Here is a 9,500-nt window from a genome sequence, read left to right as displayed (position 1 = left end):
TCTCTCACGGTTCTGGAGGCCAGAAGTCTGAAATCAAGGTGTCAGCAGGGCCAAGCTGCTTCCAGAGGCTCTGGGGAGAACCTTCTTTGCCTTGCCAGCTTCTGGTAGCTTTTAATGGCCTTGACTGTGACAGCAGAACTCCAGTGTCTGCTTCCATCTTCACATGGTCTTCTCTGCATCTTCTGTGTCCTCTCCTCTTCTTATAAGAACACCAGGCATTGAATTCAGAGCCCACTCTAATCCAGTATGACCTCATCTTGACCCTCAACTAACATCTACAAAGACCCTATTTCCAAATAGGGTTCCATTCTGAGGTTCCAAGTGAACATGTATTAGGTAGGGGGACACTGTCCACCCCACTATAGGAGCATACTGTATATGATTATATATTCCTGATACTTTATTTTTTACCTCTGACTTCAAAAGTAGTCAAAAACTTAATGGTTGTTAAAATGTAAAGGGGTTGATTTTATATGTCCCTAAATGGGTATCTTAGAATCTTGTGGTCTGTCAAGATACCTGTCCTCCACTTCTCCCCGCTTCTCTCCTCTTTCAGCTCAGAAGTTCCTAGTAGGTGGCTCTGTTCTGAGAAATGTGTCTTTGATGTGGTTTAGACTGTGCCATCCTGGTGTTTACAGAAGTATATTCAAGTGACTCTGTCTTCAAAAGCCTTTTGAGATTCTGAATGCTATGTACATGTTGACTGTTCTTAAGGAAATTCTCCACACTATGAGCAAATCATAAGTTTATTTCTAACAAGCGTCAAGTATCAGAATTTTTTTATAGAAGTGAACCCAGGTCCTCTCTGCAAGAACGTCAAGAGAGTATAGGCGTACCTCATTTAATTGTGCTTTGCTTTACAAATTGAAGGTTTGTGACAACCCTGTGTCGAACAAGTCTATTGGCACCATTTTTCCAGCAGCATTTCCTCACTTCATGTCTGTGTGTCACAGTTTGTTCAATATCTTGCAATATTTCAAACCCTCCACCAGCAAAAAGATTATGACTCGCTGAAGGCTCAGATGACAGTTAGCATTTTTTAGCAATTAAGTATTTTTAAATAAAGGTATGTACATTGGGTTTTTTTTTGTTTTTTTGCGGTACGCGGGCCTCTCACTGTTGTGACCCCTCCCATTGCGGAGCACAGGCTCCGGACGCACAGGCCCAGCGGCCATGGCTCACGGGCCCCGCTGCTCCGCAGCACGTGGAATCCTCCCAGAGCGGGGCACAAACCCGCGTCCCCTGCATCGGCAGGCGGACTCCCAACCACTGCGCCACCAGGGAGGCCCCTACATTGTTTTTTTAGACATAATGCTATTGTATACTTAATAGACTACAGTATAGTGTAAACATAAGTTTTATATGGACTGGGAAACCAAACAATTTGTGTGACTTACTTTATTGTGATATTTGCTTTATTGCAGTGGTCTGGAACCAAACCCACAATATCTCCAGGGTATGCCTGTCTAGTCCTGAAATGAGAATGTGCCAATATATGGAAAATGTCAGTAACTGTTCCTTTCACAATCTGCTTCCCAAGTGCCAACTGTGGACCCAGTCCCATTAAATCAATCAAGTCAGTTGATTTGACACTGGCAGTCTCACTTTTGAGGTGGGAATCTGTATTATTGGAAAAGGAAAGGAAGAAGCAAAGCCCAGAATTACTGGGGAGAGATGCATCACTGAGGAGACTTAGAAATTAGAGAAACATCAAGAATAGTTTTATTGATTTCATCACAGATGCCACCATCAGGCATTAGCCTCTGGACCTGGGAGTTGATAGCAAGTTCTAAATCTAGAGTGCCTAACAGGCAGTTCAGGTTTTTATCAGATTTCTTTTGCAATAGAATATTGAAAAGATCCTAACTAACTTTTTAAAGAATGTGTATTTTGCCTACTGCAGCTTTCAAAGGCCATCCTCTGTCTCCTTCTTATGGATTTACTGAATAACTAGGCAAACAGTTGGCAGGGGTTTGGGGAAAAGGCCCTTAGATGACGTCTGCATATATTCTAAGCAGAATCCCACAGAAAAGTCTTATCGAGTGCAGTCTGTAAAGGTCAAAAAACAGCAGGCTGTGCCTAAAATGCTAACATAGGCTCAATCATCTACCAGATTCTCAAACTTGTTTTCATGACATAGTCTGTAGTTATCTCAAGGGAGGACTCAGATCTCAGGTTCCCCAGATTAAGTTTTAATCCATCTGTTTGATAGATGCAGAGGCAGATGCAGAGGCAGGCATGGGGATAAGGAGAGAAAGACATCAAATCAAGCAAAATGATAGGATGTTGCATCTTCTCTCTGGTTACATCTGTTTCAGTGTTACTGAGAGATGTCAATTGCTGAGATGCAGGCTAGGTCACAAAGATGAGTGTCTGCAGAACAAGAGGTAATGTGGTCTAGTCTACCACAATTGAGTACAAATCCACTTAGAATCAAGCCACTTACTTGCAGCCCAAGGTTCTTGATATTTCTAAGGCTATCGGAAGGTTAGCTAGTCCAACATTCCACTAATAAAGGAATTCCCTTCAGCATCCCTGAGGCCTAGGTCCTCTACTTGAATAGCTTCATTGATGGGGACCTTACTATCTTATCATGGAATTCATATTTGAACTATTATTTCTTTGTTTGGTCTTGGTTTGATTTGAAATCTGCTTTCCTATAATTTAACATTTGGGGCCTACATTTGTTCTCCGAAGTTACATAATAACACAGGTTTGTTGAGCACTGACTCTGTAACGGAGACTGGACCAAGCTAAGCATTCTACCGGCGCTGTCTAAATCATCACTCTCACAGTCAGAAAGTGGCTGGCTGTGCACTAAACCCGTTTCCTCCTGGGCACGCGGCTAGACCATGTTTTGAGTCTCCCTGTTGTTGAAAGTGGCCTTGTGCCTGAGGTGTGGCCAATGACATGTAGGCAGAAGTGATGTGTGACATGTCAGAGCTGGCTCATGACAGCCTGCCATGTATGACTTGCGTGCTCTTTCCCTTTCCACAGAGGCCCTGAAAGGCTCGTGAAGATGGCCGAGCCACCAGATGGAAGGAGCTGTGGTCACTGAATGATGGCTTGGAGCAAAACTGCCTGCTAATCAATGACACCCATTTTGGAATATGCACAAGTGAGAAATAAACATCTAATGTGTAAATCACTAATATGACGTAACTACCGTAGTAGCTAATTGCTAATAGCTATATATGTAATATAACTATGCTATACATATTATGATGTGTAATATAACTATAGCAGCTAAATCAACTAACCCAGATAGCTACTGCTACTATTATTTCTATCTTACAGATAACACACCGGTGCCTTAAGAGAGTAGACAATTTAGTGGAAGTCACAGAGAAAGTCGTAGAGTTGGAGGTCTAACTCCAGAGCCTACACTGTTGATCCTTACACTGAGCTGGGGGGTTGTTGTGTCTTGTTTTGTTTTTGTTTGTTTTTTAATGCTTCAGAGCTCATCTCTGTCCCATGTGACAGCACTTTAAATATCTAGGGATAGCTACCGGTGTCCTTTCCTACACTTGGTATTCCCTTCTGTCAGCTGAAGCGTCCTAGTCCTTTCCATTCTCCCCACATAGATTCCAGATGTCTCAGAATTTTCATTGTTCTCTTGGTCACATTCTACTCTGCTAAAGGCCACATTAAAACTTGGTTTCCTGTGCTAAATGCAACACAGCAGAAGGGGCTGGGGGCATCGGAGGAGAGCGGGCCCATTCGTACGCTGGAAGTCAGATGGTGGTCGTGTGAACTTGTGGCTGACTAATCACCCCAGGGCTTTTTCACCCTCGCTACTCAGAGAGTAGCCAGTGGACCACAACATCGTCTTCACCTAGGAACTTGTTAGGAAAGCAGGAGCTGAAGCCCGCACTCCAGACCTACTGAATCAGAACCTGCATTTTAGCAAGATCCCCAGGTGACTCCTGTGCTCCCTGCAGTTTGAGAAGCACTTGTCTCTCAATTGCCTCTATCAGCCTAAAGAGAAAACATTGCTATGTTCTGCTTGCTTCATTTTGTTAGTTTTGGCCTGTTATGATCATTTAAATTTGATTCTGTCACTCAGTGAGCACATCTGAGTTCAAGTGACTCAGTCAACTCTGCAAGCCATTATCCTGCTCAGCCTTGCATCACCCACGTTTCATCAGCATGCCTTCTGTGTTCATTCAGTTTGTGCATGAATGTGTTGAACAAGACAGGGCTGCTAGGAAATAATGAAGCACGTTTCTGTCTCCACCATCAGTCTGTTAATCAGCACTGACACTGCTCTGGCCGCCCGGGGTCGTATCTGACTGACGGTGCCGCTGCAGGACCCCCAGGGTCTTCACGAGCAGCTCCGGCAGACTCGCTCCCTCGTATGCACCACCCAGCGCGTGCTGGACCAGCCTGGCAGGCACCTCAAAGAACATGATGATGGTTTGGAAGGTCTTCACCTGCTAGCAGATTCCTAACCCCCAGCACTTCAGAATGTGGCTGTATTTCGAGATAGGGTCTTGGAAGAGGTAGTTACAATGAGTTCATTCAGGTGGCCCTAATCCAATGTGACTGGTGTCCTTATAAGAAGGGAAGATTGGGACACAGGCACAGGTGCAGAGGGAAGATCATGTGAGGACGCAGCAGGTAGGCAGTCACCTGCAAGCCAAGGAGAGAGGCCTCAGAAGATCCCAACCCTGCCAACACCTTGATCTCTGGGCTCCAGAATCATGAGAAAATATTCTGTTGTCTAAGCCCCCCAGTTTGTGGTTCTTTGTTACGGCTGCCTTGAGCAATCTACCACCCCATCCCCTCCCCTCTTCTGCCACTGCGTTTTGGTAGAATTGATCATTGGCTCTGGTAAGATGATCTGAGGTGGTACCTTTCTGTGTGTGTGAGAAACGTGGGCATAAAGGATGCTACCTTTAAAATGCCTCAGGGCTGTTTGCTCCAGTAACGTCCTGGGTGAAGTAAAGGATTGACTCAAAGGGCAAAATCACTTCTAGGGTTACAAGGTACAGAGGAATGTTCAAGGTGTCTGCATTCATGGGCTTTAATCAAAGCTTACTGGGAATCCCAGAATACAACACCCCTGAGGTGAAGCTTCTGGGAGAATGAAAAAGTCATCACCATACAGCACGAACTCCAGCAGCCCTGTCATCTTGTCCCCTCGACATCAGAATCCCTTTCTCTTGACTGTGGTGCTTCTGACGTTAGTGCCTCAGCTGCTCAATCCCTGCTTCTCCTGCTAACTTTTCTGCTACTGCTTTTGTTCTCTGTTGAGTGCTTTCTCCCTGCACATTTTTACATCTGGGCACAAATCTCTGTGTGTCACATTCAAACCTCCCAAGAGAGAAGAAGTGCTTAGATAGATTAACTGTTCTTCCTTTTGGATATTCATACATTTTGGATAATGATTTTGTGCTAAACTGTCTCACAGGTGACTGACTGGCTGGCCTGTAGATAGTTGCTCTGGGGTCAGGGGCTAGTCCCTGGGTGTAATGTCACAGGTGTAAAGCAAGACAAGATCCCATTCGAGGAAGCGCCCTCGGCAGTGTTGTTTACTGGAAGACGTTAGCATAGCGGGCACGCCCTTGCTACTCAGAGTGCGGTCCATGGACCAGCAGCATGGGCATCACCAGGAGCTTGGTAGATGAGGAACCTTGACTCCACCCCAGCGCTGCTCAACCAGAATTTGCATTTTAACAAGATGCCCAGGGGATTTGGATGTGTGTTATAAGTTTGAGGACTGCTCTACCAAGCCCTGCCCCCACTGATTTTTGGTAAATTTGAACTTTTCTGAATATTAGCCTTGCTTAAAACTGCATACCCGTGTGGGTCAGATCAGATCCTAGGAGTTTTAAAGCTGTGCTGAGCCTTAGCCATGCAGTCAGATTTCAGGATGAGAAGTTGAAGACCAGAGAGATTAGTTTTGCCTAAGAGCACAGCACTAGAATGCATTTAATTATGCACAATTGTGTGGGAACACTGGTAATATAAAAAAAAATTATTTTCTTATGCAACCCAGCAATACTGAGTCAGTTTCTGAGCCAGATAAACGTAAGAACTGGGCCTAAACTTATTAAAGCAATGGACGAATTAGCTGGCTGCATACATGAACTGCATTCAGAGGGGTTAGTGCCGTGGAGGGTTGAAGAGAAGTTGGAAGGATTGTCTGCCAAAGAGATACACCACCGTGCTTCCAGTTACAGGGGCCAGCACTTGGCTTGGAGAATTACTCTATCTGGTCTTACCCTCTTAGGAGAGATTATTAAAGTCTATCCCATTTCTAAGCAAATTCTCCCACATCTTTTATATTTTAAATTTCCATTTTGATTCTCATCAGAATGCCTTTGGCCCACACACATTTTTCATCTAAACAGACACCATGATAATAAAAGCACTTGCAGTAGTGGCACTGGTAGAAATAATAATTAGTACAGCATTTTAGATCTGTATGAATGAGCTATGTATGTCACACGGGTATCTAAAAAAATGTGCCATTGCAAATCTTGAAGGTTTTCCCTGATGAATTTTCCATTTGATCCATAAATTGATCTTATAGTTTAAAATACTCTTCTTAGGTTTTGTAGTGGTCACTGCTCATTCAATATTTAGCTACAGAATATCCCCTTTGCAGAGCTTTTGAGGGGGTGGAATTATATACATGAACACTCAAAGGAATGTTAGAGAGCCTGGAACTGGCATCTCGTTTTACAGGTGAGGAGAATAATGTCCATAAATGGTCAGTGGCAAAGCAGAAACGGGCGCCCAGGGGGACAGAGGTTTGAATTATCCAACAGATCGGTAGGGTGTCCCGTGTGGCTGTGAGCTTGGTCTTGGGAGCCTGAGAGCCTGATATTTGGGCATTTGCTTGGGCCGCCTGGCAAAATACTTACCCCCGTTCCCCAGCGACAGGTCTTAGCTGTGGTTCTTGCTTCCAGGTATATAGGTGTCTTGGTTGTGAGTTGGATATACTCCAATGCACTCAACCATTTTCCCTCAATGTGTAGGACTGCTGCTTTTGTCTATGGATTTCTTGCAATCATCGGTTTTGCCATGCATCCAACAGACATATATTTGGTGCCTACTGTGTACCAGGCACTGCATCTCATGCAGTGGGATTCCAGGATGAAGAAGACACGCTCCCTGCCCTGGGAGCTCCCTGCATAGAGTAAGCAAGATATCTGGGAGGCAGGTGGATGGAACACAGTGTGGTGAGGGTGAAAGATGAACCAAGTGCAGTGGGAGGGTTTTCATTCTTGTTTGCATCAACTCTATTTCTTTCACTTTCTGCCTTTTCTTTCAGTTTCTCTTCCTTCTTGAAAATGACTAAATATCAAATAGCTTAAGGATAGTAATACCTGGTTTTATTTTATCACACGTCCATTGTACCCAAGCACTGTGATGGGTACACAGAGGTGAACTATGTCGGTGACAGGTGACACACTTGTCACCAAATAGCTGCATGGGGTGTGCTAAGTGCTGGGACGGGGGGCGTGCAAGGCCCCTCCGGGTACAGGAGGAGGGCCTTCTCTGGGAGGGAGTTGGGAAAGTTTACACTGAAACTTGAAGAAGAAATAGGAGTTGCCTAGACTCCTAGGAAGAAGATTGTTCAGGCAAAAGGCAGAGGTCCATGACGTGTCTATATCTGGGGACTCGTTTGTTTACTGAGGCTGGAGCATGTACAGAATGACAGCTTCTACAAGCCAGCTCAGGAGGACAGGAGTCCACCCTCCAATAGTGGCACAGGACACACATCCCAGACTCCCCTGACTCTGGAGCCCTTTAAATGATAACACATTGACGGTACCCACACAGGCTTCCTGAGAGGTAAGGCCAGCTTGAATTTAAGCATGCGAGGCCCTCAGCTTTCGCATAGTCTCCCTTTTGCTCACCATTCACACCCACACGCCAGCGCCTCCGTCCTTGGGCTTTGGCCTTTCACACGTGGCCGGACTGGTGATGAAGCATCTCGTGGCGGCAGGCACCATTACGGAGAGAACAGCCAAGGGCTGGCTGGCTTGCTGCCCAGCTGCCTGAGCCCCTGCCTGGTCGGACCCTGGAGCGTCTTTCTGGGGGCTCCTCGGCCCACTCCCACCCTCTCCTTCTCCGTGGTGGGATTGGTGGGAGTGGGTTAGGACACAGGTCCAGGCTGTCTGCAGACGGCCTCATGTGGGACTGGTCCACTGAGGCGCCATGTGACTTGTGTTGTGGTAACAAGCAGAAGAGGTGCCCCTTCACTGCAGCCTCGGTTCTGGAAAACCCCAGGTCTGGTTAGAGGTTGGAAGGTTGAGGGAAGACTTGTGGGCCCTGGCAGCACTGGGTGGGCCCAGCACCAGCAGGGGTCCCCTCCCCAGGCACTGGCACCTGGGAGCTTCTTAGCTGCCTGCCAGGTAGTCTGAGCCTGGGGGAGGGGGTGCCTATAGAAGCCATAATTAGGGATTTTACTGTCTGTTTTTAGCTCCTCTGGAATGGAAATTCTGGAAGTCAGCAGGAGCCAAACTGGCTGGGCAGGGCCGGGCAGTGGTTCTCCTGACTGTTGATGGCAGCACAGGCCACCTCTGAGTCACAGGCACGGTGAGAGGGCTTAGGTGGGTCCTCTGGGCGCAGAACCCTCGTAAGTCATTGGAAGCCACAGCCGGCAGGTAGCTTGTGCCATGTAGATCATGGACTCTGGTTAAGCACTTTCAAACGTGTTCTGTAATAGAGACCCCGGCTGCGGCTCCTCTCCTGCTGTCGCCCCTTCTCCTCCTCTGGTCGGTGGTCGTGTGGTGTCCCAGCCATTTCTCCCCCACAGGGTTGGACGCCATCTCTCCGGCTGGAAAACCGAGAAGAGAAGATCAGTGTTTCTTCCCTTATCATCCCTCTGTTGTCCTGGGAGCGAAGCCTCTGGCTGCACAATCAAGATGGGTCGACCTGTCTTACTTCCAGACCCTTCTGTCCCTAGCCAGAGCCCCGGGTTTCCCACTCGGGCACCAACTAAAGGCCTGTTAACCAACCATGGGCTCCCTGGTCATTTTATTTTTTGTGGGGTGGGAAGACTAGATTACTGCCTAGAAGCCTAGTCTGTCCATTGTAGGAAGGGCTCTCAGAGAAGAAATCCCTTCCAAATACCACGTAGGCGGCTGACTGAGCCCCAAGGGAGTTACGTGGCGTCAGGTGTGCATTTATGGGTATGAGGGGCGAGGGAGATGATTATCCTGAGACTCGGGCAGCCCCGCTGGTGTGGCCGTCACCATCCAGGCTGGAGGATGGGCCAGGGGATGTTACCTTGGGGGTGGATGCCAGGCGGATGGGCTCACAGACCCCATGTCAGAGGCCGCGGCTCCACACGGCTCAGAAGCACGGAGGTCAGGAGGATAAAGATGCTTGTTCTGCACCTCAGTGTGGGACAGGAGGCTGGCAGTGTCCCTGGGACACACTCCTGGGAGGGTCTCCAAGTAGAGCATCCAGTCAAAGGGCAGAAGGAGGGTCACTGCGACAATCAGTGCCATGTCTCCCACTCAAAATTGGGATGGGTGGTT

The sequence above is a fragment of the Globicephala melas genome, chromosome 13, assembly GCF_963455315.2.
Source record: "Globicephala melas chromosome 13, mGloMel1.2, whole genome shotgun sequence".
Lineage (NCBI taxonomy): Eukaryota > Metazoa > Chordata > Mammalia > Artiodactyla > Delphinidae > Globicephala > Globicephala melas.
The sequence above is the reverse complement of the archived record's forward strand: the minus strand, read 5'-3'. Positions refer to the sequence as shown.